The sequence below is a fragment of the Vigna unguiculata genome, chromosome 4, assembly GCF_004118075.2.
Source record: "Vigna unguiculata cultivar IT97K-499-35 chromosome 4, ASM411807v1, whole genome shotgun sequence".
Taxonomy (NCBI): Eukaryota; Viridiplantae; Streptophyta; class Magnoliopsida; order Fabales; family Fabaceae; genus Vigna; species Vigna unguiculata.
Genome location: NC_040282.1, coordinates 4,738,629 through 4,750,744, shown reverse-complemented (window position 1 = coordinate 4,750,744; position 12,116 = coordinate 4,738,629).

Genomic DNA, 12,116 nt, shown 5'->3' with positions numbered 1-12,116 from the left:
GTTCCACTATAAAAATAATTGATTTTAGCGAAGGTTATATTTGGCATTTTTGGGGTTTTAACCCCATTAATAGTTTTACCAAGGGTTTGAAATTCTCCCAGAAGAGAAGTGTGATTAACAGATTATCGGGGGTTTTAACAACCCCTAGAAGTAGCACAACTTATCGAGGGTTCCGAAAATCCCTGTTAATGTCCAGGGTTCTGAAAACTCCTGTTAATGCTTGGGGTTCTGAAAACCACCAGTAAGTAATGCATTGGGTTCCGAAAACCCCCAGTAATGCACGGGGTTCCGAAAACCCCCAGTAATGTTTGGGGTTCCAAAAACTCCGTTAATTCCTCGAAAACCCCTACTAATACCAAAAAGTTAGTGCTCATATTATTATGACATTGCTATAATGCGAAAGTTATGCTTTCCTGATAATTGATTTTTTTAGTTAATTATTTGAGTACGAAAAGAACCTTATTCTATAGAATTTCCTATTTATTGCTTAACATTTTGGTACCAATAAATACAAATAAGCAAAAACTTCAAGGCCACTTCAAAATAAGCAATCAATACAAATATTCATTCAAATGGTATCAATACAAATATTCATTCAAATGGTACCAATAATGGACTAGCATTCATAATGCTCTTAATATAATAAATGTTGGAGAGGTAGCATTTGAATGATAGTGACATAATAAGCAGTGCACTATCTACCTACAATAAACCAAAATGTAAAAGGATATTAGAGTTGTTCCCCATTAGCATAATTAACCAAAAGTTTCCTAGAAGCATATTTGTTGACAAATTCCAAAGTCAACGAAAAATATCATCTAATGCGGTGTTGGATGTTGATCATTTGTTTCTTCGTTAGGAACACTTCCTTGATCAGATACCTAACATATAAAAAATAATGATAATTAATAACTTTCCAAATAATAATATCAAGCATATATTAATTTAATCAAAATTTAAATATTACCTTTGATGCATGATGCATAGTAAAATCACGAGACAACTCTCCTTGATAATTTTGTACCAAAAAATTAACCATTGCCTTCATTTCATTGAGTTGAGATGTCAATGTAGAAACCTATTTTAAAACACAAAAATTAATCAAATAATCAAAATAGAGAAAATAACTCTTATTTTCTACTTTTGAAGAAAAACAATGAAGCTTTTTTGATAATCTTGGTTTACATAACATATTACTTTAAACATATTCAAACGTCAAATTTGATAAAAGTAATGCATCATCACCAGTGCAGAAAGGGGCTTTGGCAGCGGTTGTTTTTAATATTCTTCATTGGTTCCCGAACCGAAGCATATTGGGGCGAAGCCAACTCGGTTGAGAACCGAAGCCATAGAGCCCTCTTCTGCCTTGGTTCAAAGGCACCCGAGGCCATAGAGCCCGACTTTTTGCTTCGGTTTTGGTTCACCCGAGGCCATATGTGCTATTTATTTTCAATTTTTTTTTTTAAATTTGATCCCCTTTTAGCCTCGGTTTTGGTTCACTCGAGGCCATATGTGTGCTTTTTGCTTCGGTTCTGGTATGAACAGAGACCTAATATGGTGTTTTTTTAATGCAGTTTCTGTTTTGGTGTTATTCCCACATTTAAACCTGTAAATTTTGTTCAGCACCCAGCACAGACCAAAATAGACCAGAACATAATATTTTATAACACATCCACAATTCAAATTCATTTAAAAGACAATTACAAATCATTTACAATCAAGATACATGTCCTAATCAATAGTATTGTACATTTCAATTATATATTTGGCACATGCTATCCTACCAAACTTTATGGACTTTGCGGGGATTGCGGCAGAACTCTTGAATGTCTACAGATTAAGTTAACTTAGTATATAAAAAGGAAATATTGCAAAGTATTCGTTTTAATTCAAATATATATTACCGTTTCCCAATTTGTTGTAATACGAGCACACACAATGGTTGTCATCCATTGCATTATATAGTAACCGCACTCATATGAGCTAGTTTGTCTATTACACTACATTATATCAACAACGTTACAATTAATTAAGGAAGAAAATCAAGCAAATAAATATAAAAATATGGATAGAAATATCAAACCTGGAGAGAACACCATACAAGACATTTTGCCTTAGTCGTTGATCTCCCTAGCAACATGTTATGTGCAGCAATTGAACTATGATATAGAGAATAAGTTAGGATATTTTTATATAACATGTCATATTCATAAGATTGATATTGAGGTTCTTACCAATCTATCACTTGTCTAAGATGGTTGAGGGGAGGGCGATGCAAAGAGCAAAACCACATAGCAAGGTTCTCCCTTAGGGAAACCACAAGTAACTGCCAATGACGCCTGATAAGAAAATAAATTCATTGTTATGCATTAAAATGTGATTATATTCATAAGTTAACAAAAATGACTTACCCAACAACATAAGGGACAAAATAAATTTCTTTTCCGCATTGAAAGTATTTGGTCACATATGCTTGGATGTCATCAAACTTGTTGTCTTCATGAGTGAGTTGGGGGTCTATAAACCTATATAGATCATTCAGCCCCATAGTTTCAGTGACACCAGAAAGATACCTAAACCAAAAATTGATTTGATATAAGTAAATAGATAAATATATCAAATAACTATATATAATGACTAAAAGACTTACATCATCCATAACTAAATAATGGTAATATTGAGTTCCTCTTGTCCCCGTGCAAGCTCCAAGACATCTTGGGAATGCAAGTAAAGTGGGATGTCAAGATCTCTTCCAAAAATGTTAGCATCCCAAGGAACCTGCATCGGCTTATCAGCTATGATTTCTGCAAGTTGGAGCAATGCACCAAGAGGATCGTCCAAAGAGAGAAGAATCTTCTTTGATTGAGGTTTTTCCTATATTGGTGCAATTTCAGTTAAAATGGAATATAATTTAAGTTTGAATATAAGAAACATGTAAACTTAAAAATGTAGTCTATTTGTGGGTTTAAGAGTCTGTACCGGGGGGTCAGTAACAACCAAATCTCTAGGCCAGGCGAGGAAACACTGGAATACATGTGCCACAGTATACACCTCATCTGTTGGCACAAGAACTAAAGCAAACGGCATGAGAACCTCCTCTACCGTGACCTTAACCTCATCCTCTGATAACTCCATGCCATGAAGAACTGTGGCTGCCTCAAATACTTTTCCATGAGCCACTAGTGTCTTCTCTGTACCATCCCAAATATATAGTTGACATGGATGAGTGTCATCCATGTCATCCCCAGGTGGAGCTGAACAACTCCCCTTTCCGCTTCTACTTGTTAGAGTTAACGATTTATTAATGTTATTCAATTACTTTATTAAATATCATTTATTCAATTCATAACTTATAGAAAACAAATTTACCCGTGGGAGGCACAAATGGGTCTAGTTCTGGCGGATGATCCACTGGCGAACAAATGCCATAATGTTCAAATTGGCGCATAAGTTCTTCTCTCACCTGCGCCGTGATCATTTCCTTCATTCTTTGTTCATAATCAGCACCATGACTGCATAAAGACTGACGAGAGGAGGAACCAAAAAATTGGCGTATGCCGACTCCTGATTCAGCACCACGCACACATCCAGGGTGCTCAGGTCGTCCAATTACAGCAGCAAGTATGTCATGACGACCTTCTGGAATGAATCCTCCTTGGGAGGTCTGCTCATCCAACGAATCCTACAATGTAACAAAAAATTTATATAAGAAAAAATACAATATAAAACATGAACGAGCTATTTAGATAAGAATTGTATCTTACAATTTTCTCATAGATTTCTCGTGCAGATTCAGAAGTGTAGTTGCCCGATGAGCGTAAACGGGTTAACTTCCACTTTTGATGACGTTATGGTGGTGAAGGAGGCTCAGTATCTTCACCCTCAGAAGGTGGGGGCCTAGATTTTTTCTTTTCTGTCATTATCTTCTCTTCAAGTTTTCTATACCCACCACAAGATAATATGTGCGGGTTTTTATTTTGAGCACTTATGCTTTGAGCCTTTTTTCTCTTTATCTGTAACATATAAAACCCACTTTATGAATTAGTTAAAATTTTGCATAATTATCAATTGTGCTATTGATGATTTCAAATAAACATACCTGCCATCCCTCATATGTCTGAAGCTCAAGAAACTGACGCCATGTGTCTTCATCAATCCAAGTGTATTTCAACAATGGATTTTCATTCTTTTTATGTCCAAAGACATACCTAGACGTCAACTTGGTCTTAAAACCACGAAATTTCTCAGCCACCGATGACAAACATTTTTGTTTTAGCGTCGACACATTTGGAATATCAAATGTTAGCTGGAATATAGAAAATGTCATCAATAATATTGATCATATCATCAACAAAATCAAAGTATAACGTTAATAACATTAATATTAGTTACCAATAAATCCTGCCATATCATTTCCCGATCAACTTCAGTGACATGATCAAAAGATGGCATAAGAATTGATATTCTCTCTCGTGCCAACATTCCTAAATAGCTTTTGAAGACGTCTGCATAACGACCACTAGGCATTCCAGTGTCGATGTTAATATCAACATGTGTTTTCTGACCTTTAACTCTTCTAATTAAGAGTTGTCTCAACCTAGTGGCTCCTCTGGTGAGTCTCTTAGTAGGTGCTTCATCCTCTGATGAAGTATGATGTTCAGCCATGTATCTATGAAATGAAACATAAAAAAACATTAATAAGCAACATATAAAATAACATATAAAATATTACTTAACAAAACACCTAAATTTTAACAAGAACATGAAATTCATACATAAAGCTATTGATTGGTCATATGTATATTCCTTCATTGTGATCTTCTCGAATTGCATGTACATCATCAACTAGATGGATTTCATCAACATTGATCGTTCTTCTGAATGGGTGGGTGACAACAATATTAAGATCACTCAGATTCTCTTCATTAGGATCAATCTGATTTTTTTTTCATGAAGAGCGACAAACCAATGTTCAGACGCATGATCTTTAACATAGAAAACCTGAGATACTTGTTGTGCCATGATAAATGGCTCGTCTCGATAACCCACCTTTCAAAAATCAACTAGAGTCAATCTTGATTCATCTATTTTGACACCACTCTTATTGTCAACCCACTTACATTTGAACAATGGAATAGTAAACATGGTTTAATCAACCTCCCATATCTCTTGTATTATACCATAGTATGTCATTAATCCTACTACGAGATTTTGATCTTTAGATGTAGAAAATTGTAGCGACTCAGCTTCAAGACTGACTCCACTATTTTGTACTGTGCTTTTATCATCTAGAGACTTCGTATAGAATGTGCAATTATTGATTTCATAACCTGTACAGTAGATGACATCAAATTTCAACCCATTCACTAACCACATCAAAGTCTCAGAACATTGTGAATCTTTCAAAACCTCAGATTTAAACCAAGGCATGAATGTTCTATTATGCTCCATCAAATGTTATTTCTCTGATTGTCTTGGATTGTTCTCTTTCATAATGACTTTGTGTGCAAATAAGTAAGGCATTACCTCATCTGTGTTGTTCAATATGTATAGGTGTGCTTGCATCAATTCTTCACGATCTTTGCTAACCACACTCACACTTTGGACATTTTTTCAAATCTTCAAATTCTTTTCTGTATAATATGCAATCATTAGAACATGCATGTATCCTTTTATACTCCATACCCATCGAACAAAGAATTTTCTTGGCGTCATGGTTTCAAGTGGGTAGAGTATTTCCCTTGGGAAGCATTTCACTCAAGAGCACGAGCAATTCTGTGAAGATTTTATCTGTTCAACCATGGGTGGCTTTCAAATTCATAAGTCTTGAAACCGCTGATAATCGCGTGAACTTTGTTGAACCGACATACAACGGAGTTTCCACATTAGCAGACATCGTCTCATACACATGCGCTTGTGCAAAAGCTTCTACACCAACATCTCGTATCATGTCCTCCATATTGTCTTCTTCTACTCGCTCTTCACATCGCTCTTGTAGTCGCTCTTTCATGGTAGAATGGACAACATGTTCAGTTCGAGAAACAGTTGGAATGTTTATTAATTCGTCGTGTCATATCCATATTGTATAACTTCTAAGGAAATCATCATAAATAAGATGTTCCCTAACCTGAGTTGCATTCAATTTTCTCTCATTCAAACAGTTGATACAAGGACATCTGAACTTCACCTCATCATCACTTCTCCTCTCATAACGTTGCACAAATTTTATAAATTCTTCTACTCCATTCTCATACTCAGCGTTGATATGTGGTAAATTAATCCAATCTCAATCCACACTGAAATTGCGTGAACAATTTCAATAATTTTTGAATCAATGCTCACGTCGTAATCAAAGTGTGACTGTATCCCATTTAAGAAGATTCACTTTCTTTATTTTATTAATACACATTACTTTTAAAATACATATCTTAAATTTCACGAAATTTTGCCAGCATTTCGCATTGGCCTTCAGGATACACGAAATGAAAGTGATTATAAACCACAATCAAATATGCTCCCGAAAATCAATACAAAACACAATTGACAAATATTCATGAATTTTAAGATATGTATTTTAATATATATATATATATATATATATATATATATATATATATATATATATATATATATAAACTACTAGAAAGTGATTAATCTTCTTAAACTGTCTAATCGAACAATTCAAGATTCAATACATTTAAATTATTAGTATTGTATCCCCTTATATCTAATTAAAAAAAAAGTAGTTTCTTCAAAATGAAAACTTGGGGACAATACATAATTTTCGTATTGAATCTTAAACGGGAAACTAAGGCTAACTCATAGTATATATAAACAATCCAAACAATTTCAATTCCAATGAAAATTAATACTTGCAATAATCGAAATTGAAAATTAATATATACAAAATGGAAAACGAAACAAAAACGAGTTAGAAACTTACATTTGAGGAATGGCGGTACGACAATTGCCGAAAAAATCGACAAGGAGGTGCACCAGTGGAGGCGACGCCGCGACAATGGCCAAAGGAGGAAGCTGGTGGCAGCGACGGAAGAAGCTGGTGGCAGCGACGAGAGAGAGACGAGAGAGATACGAGAGAGAGACGCGAAATGGAGGTGCAGCACAAAGGGGGCTCGTTCACGTACGTGGTTGCAGTGGTCGGAGGTGGCCGGTGGGTGTGGTGGCAGTGGGTGCAGCGGAGAGAGAATGGGGTAGTTGTAGAGAGGGGTGTGGGGAATAAGAAGAGAAATGGAGCTCACAAATTTTGTGCCCTAATTAAACCATATGGCCTCGGTTATTAATTGAACTGAGGCATATAACCCTATTTGGCACCAGTTTAGAGCCACCCGAGGCCAAAGAGGTAACGACTAGTGGGTTTTTAGCTTCCGGTCTGGGCAACCGAAGCATATGAGCCACCTTTGGCACCGATTTTTGGCAAACCGAAGCATATACCACTCTTTTGCTTCGGGTTAAGCTGAACCGAGACATAAAAGTTGTTTGAAATTGCAAAAATGCCACCGCACCATTATATGCTGCAGTTCCTAGGCAACCGAGGCATATAAGGCGAGGTAAAAATTAATGTCTGCACTAGTGTGGTATTGTTGGTTCAGATACATGAAATGATTGATATAATGGCTTAAAATTAGATTGAGGCGCAATTGAAGGCTGACTAATTGAAGATATCCTCACTTTCAAGGTTCTTGAAAATAAATTGGCTAGATATTCCTAAAACTGAATATAAAATGAAATTGATATATACAAAATCAAATGTAAAACATATTATATACATAATACTTATTCATGAAATATGATAAAACAAATTATTTGGCTGAGGTGCAGATGGAGGTGGAAGGCAAGCATATTTAGGACCTTGTTGAATAGTTGCTTGAGATGCAGATGGAAATGGAGGGGAAAATGAAAATGCAGAAAGAGGTGGAGGGCAAACATATTTATGACCTTATCATTGTTTATACGAAGCAGAAGCTAACAGAAAAACACATGCATAGATTAGCAATGAAATTATAGTCATAATTGTGATAATGGCAGCCTAATGAAATTAAAAAAGACAAAATTAGCAATTTATAATCATAATTGTGACATAACCATCATCAGTACATGACAAGAAACTACAGTCATAACCATCATCAGAATTCTAACCTTTGTCCTCCACTTCAAGTTACCATAGTTCACCCTCACATAAGGATCACTTGTCCCTCGAAGATCAGCAGCAATAAGGTCTCTTGCTTCAATCACAACAAGTTCTATCCGACCATTGGCTGAACCTTGTGTATATCAAAGGATTAGTACATGCTATAGCTTGAAAAGACCTACTATTAGCTCTGTACATCATTTTGCTATATAACTTGTTCAAAAGAATTGCTAATTTCCTTTTGAAAAAACTTACCCTTGATCCTTCTTGGTCCTCCACCCTAACTACTTCAATTTTAAGTCTTAATCTCAAAAAATTTCTTCACTGAAGCATTTTACATTTAGGTATTCATCACCATCATTCTCATCAAAATCAAATGATTCATTCCAGGAAGTACTGAAAGAGCAAAAAGCCTGATATGAAAAGTGGAGCACGAAAAGAAAGTAGCAATGGCACGATTACTTAGCAGTGGCAAAATAGAACACATTATGATTGCAATGGCTATGGCACAGTTACTTGGCGGTGGCAAAATCGCACGCAGTGACAAAATCAAAAAGAGAAACGAAATTAGGGAAAAACCGAAAGCAAAAACCGAACGCAGTAGCAAATGAAATGAAAATGAAACCGAGATTGAAATGTTGTGGAAGACGAAATCGGGAGATCGAAAGAGAAAAATCAAAAGACAAAATAGGGAGATGAAAAATGAAAACGAAATTGGAAGCAAGAGAGAGCAATCTTCGTTACCTCAAGCTTCATTACGTAGAAGTTTCCCTGAGACCGTGAGGAAGAATGGTGGAGAAGGATGTGCAGCGGTGGTGGAGAACGGTGGAGAGTGGAGAATGATCCTCTCCTATGAGACACGACCACACGACAAAGAAAGCATCACTTCATGAGACAGTAGTGTTTCTAAAATATTAAAAATTACAAAAGAAAAAGAAAATGAAAAAATTAATTAAAATTTAAATTTTACGGGGGTTCTTTAAAAAACCATTGGTACTTAACTGGGATTTTTAAAACCTCCGGTACATCATATTTTACTGGAGGTTATTATAACCCAAACTAATTAATTCCTTCTAAAATTAAATATTTTTGTAGTGTTCCCACTTCGATAAGGTGTGTCAATTTAGTCTTTGTTTTTAAAAAAGTTTCAATTGAAGTAAATAACTGAAGTGATAATAGACCTACTATTAGCTTTGTACATCATTTTGCTACATAACTTGTTCAAAAGAATTGCTAATTTCCTTTTGAAAAAACTTACCTTTGATCCTTCTTGGCCCTCCACCCTAACTACTTCAATTTTAAATCTTAATCTCCAAAAGTTTCTTCACTGAAGCATTTTACATTTAGGTATTCATCACCATCATTCTCATTAAAATACAATGATTCATTCCAGGAAGTACCGAAAGAGCAAAAAGCATGATATGAAAAGTGGAGCACGAAAAGACAGTAGAAATGGCATGATTACTTGGAAGTGGCAAAATCGAACGCACTCTGATTGCAATTGATATGGCATGGTTACTTTGCGGTGGCAAAATCGCATGCAGTGACAAAATCAAAAAGAGAAACGAAATTAGGGAAAAATTGAATGCAGTAGCAAATGAAATGAAAACGAAACCGAGATTGAAATGTTGTGGAAGACGAAATCGGGAGATCAAAAGAGAAAAATCGAAAGACGAAATAGGGAGATGAAGTATGAAAACGAAATTGGAAGCAAGAGAGAGCAATCTTCGTTACCTCAAGCTTCATTACGTAGAAGTTTCCATGAGACAGTGAGGAAGAACGGTGGAGAAGGATGTGCAGCGGTGCTGGAGGACGGTGGAGAGTGGAAAACGATCTTCTCCTCTGAGACACGACCACACGACAAAGGAAAGCATCACTTCACGAGACACTAGTGTTTCTAAAACATTAAAAATTACAAAAGAAAAAGAAAATGAAAAAATTAATTAAAATTTAAATTTTACGGGAGTTCTTTAAAAACCCTTGGTACCTAACTGGGGTTTTTAAAACCTCCGGTATATCGTATTTTACTGAGGTTATTATAACCCCAACTAATTAACCCCTTCTAAAATTAAATATTTTTGTAGTGTTCCCACTTCGATAAGGTGTGTCAATTTAGTCTTTGTTTTTAAAAAAGTTTCAATTGTGTTCCAACTTTTGAAAGAGTATCCTAATTAGGTGCCTTTCAGAAAGAAAAAATTACTAACGCCGTTAACGACATGTCACGTGTCAATTTGTGATTTTTTTATTTTTTTATTTTTGCAAAACTATTATGTTGTCACCTGTCAAGTCTCTTGTGTACTACGTAGCAGGGGGCAATGTCACGTGTTACTCCCAAGTATTTTTGTCTTAATTTAAATTTAGTCCTTATACATGTCTCTTTGATCCAAGTTAGTTGTTATTTATGTCTCTTTTGATTCAATTTTGTCCCAATTTTTTTTTTTTTTGAAAATATAGCAATCTTATCTCTCTTCAATTTGAGACCACATTTATTATTTGTATAAATGTTATACTAATATTTTTTGTTAAAAATTACTTTTTAACATATTACATTATTCTATATTATTAACCTATGTTTTATTGATCATTAATTTTTTTTTTCAAAATAGAACATCATTGTATATCTTTTAAATTAGAGCATTTTTTTTATAGCAAACATTTATAAGGAATAAAGAACGATTGCTCTCTCCATTTCCTTTTAATTGTTGATTTTTTTCAAGTGTTCCTTTTTAATATTTTATTTTTTTAAAGTTTTAAAATAACATGTTTTTTTTCCATTTATGTCTTAATACGTAATTATAATCCTGTCGATTTCATTTTGCAAGAACCCAACCCAACCAATTAATCTTTGTTCGTCATTATATATGCAATTCTTACCAAATTATCATGTTACTCCTTTTGTAATTTATTTTTATTTTGACTTGATTTAAGATAAAGACATTATCCATCGGTATTATTTTTGTGGCACATAGCTTCATCATTCATGGAGGCATCGTTTGAAAAAGTAAAAAACATGAAATTGAGAAAAAAATATTACTTTTCAGAACATCTCCAATTATGATAAAAAAAGATATAGTAACATCTATTTTTGACAACTTATCTCACAACATGAAGTGACATTTGTTGTTTAATTTCCTTCAATTTTCACGTTGACTTTCTTTGGAAGAGAGTGAGAGGCGAAAAAGCAAAAAATTGAGAAAGAGAGAGAGAGAGAGAGAGAGCAAATTGAAGGAGAGAGAGCAAGGCACAAGTGCAAATTGTTGAACTGAAGAGTATCTTGTTCGTCGTCTTCAACCGGTGATCTTCATCTTCAACTGTTGTTCTTCATCTTGAACCCCTATTTTTTTTAAATCCCATCTTCTTTTTCATCCCAACATTGTGGGTTTTCCCATTGGAGAAAAGTTCTAATGATTCAGTGTCTGCATCTAAGTTGTCTTCTTCTTCCTCACCTCACACTTACCTCTCTGTGTTGCTTACTTCCTCAACTCTTGTCTTCTTCAACCTCTCGACAAAGTGTTGAAATCATTTTCTTTGAGAACCCATTTGGTTCTTCATTTCCCCTTTGTCATTGTTGGTGAAGTTTTTCGTTTGTTTACCCAGTGTACGAAAGGTGTGGAGGTCTGTCGTTGGTATCGATTTTAATGTGGTGACAACAATAGCGTTAGGTCAGACACACATGTACAAAGTAGTGTTGTAATAAGTGCAAACTCACTTCATGTTAATTGCGCCACTACAAACTACCACAGTAAAAATGGGTCCTTTTCGCCAAAATCGATACCAACAACGAACCACCACACCTTTCGTACACTGGGTAAATGAACAAAAAACTCCACCAACAATGACAAAGGGGAAACGAAGAACCAAATGGATTTTCAAGTAAAGAGGGGTTCAACATTTTGTCGAGAGGTTGAAGAAGACGTAAGTTGGGGAAGTAAACGACGTGGAGAAGTAAGCGCGAGGTGAGGAAGAA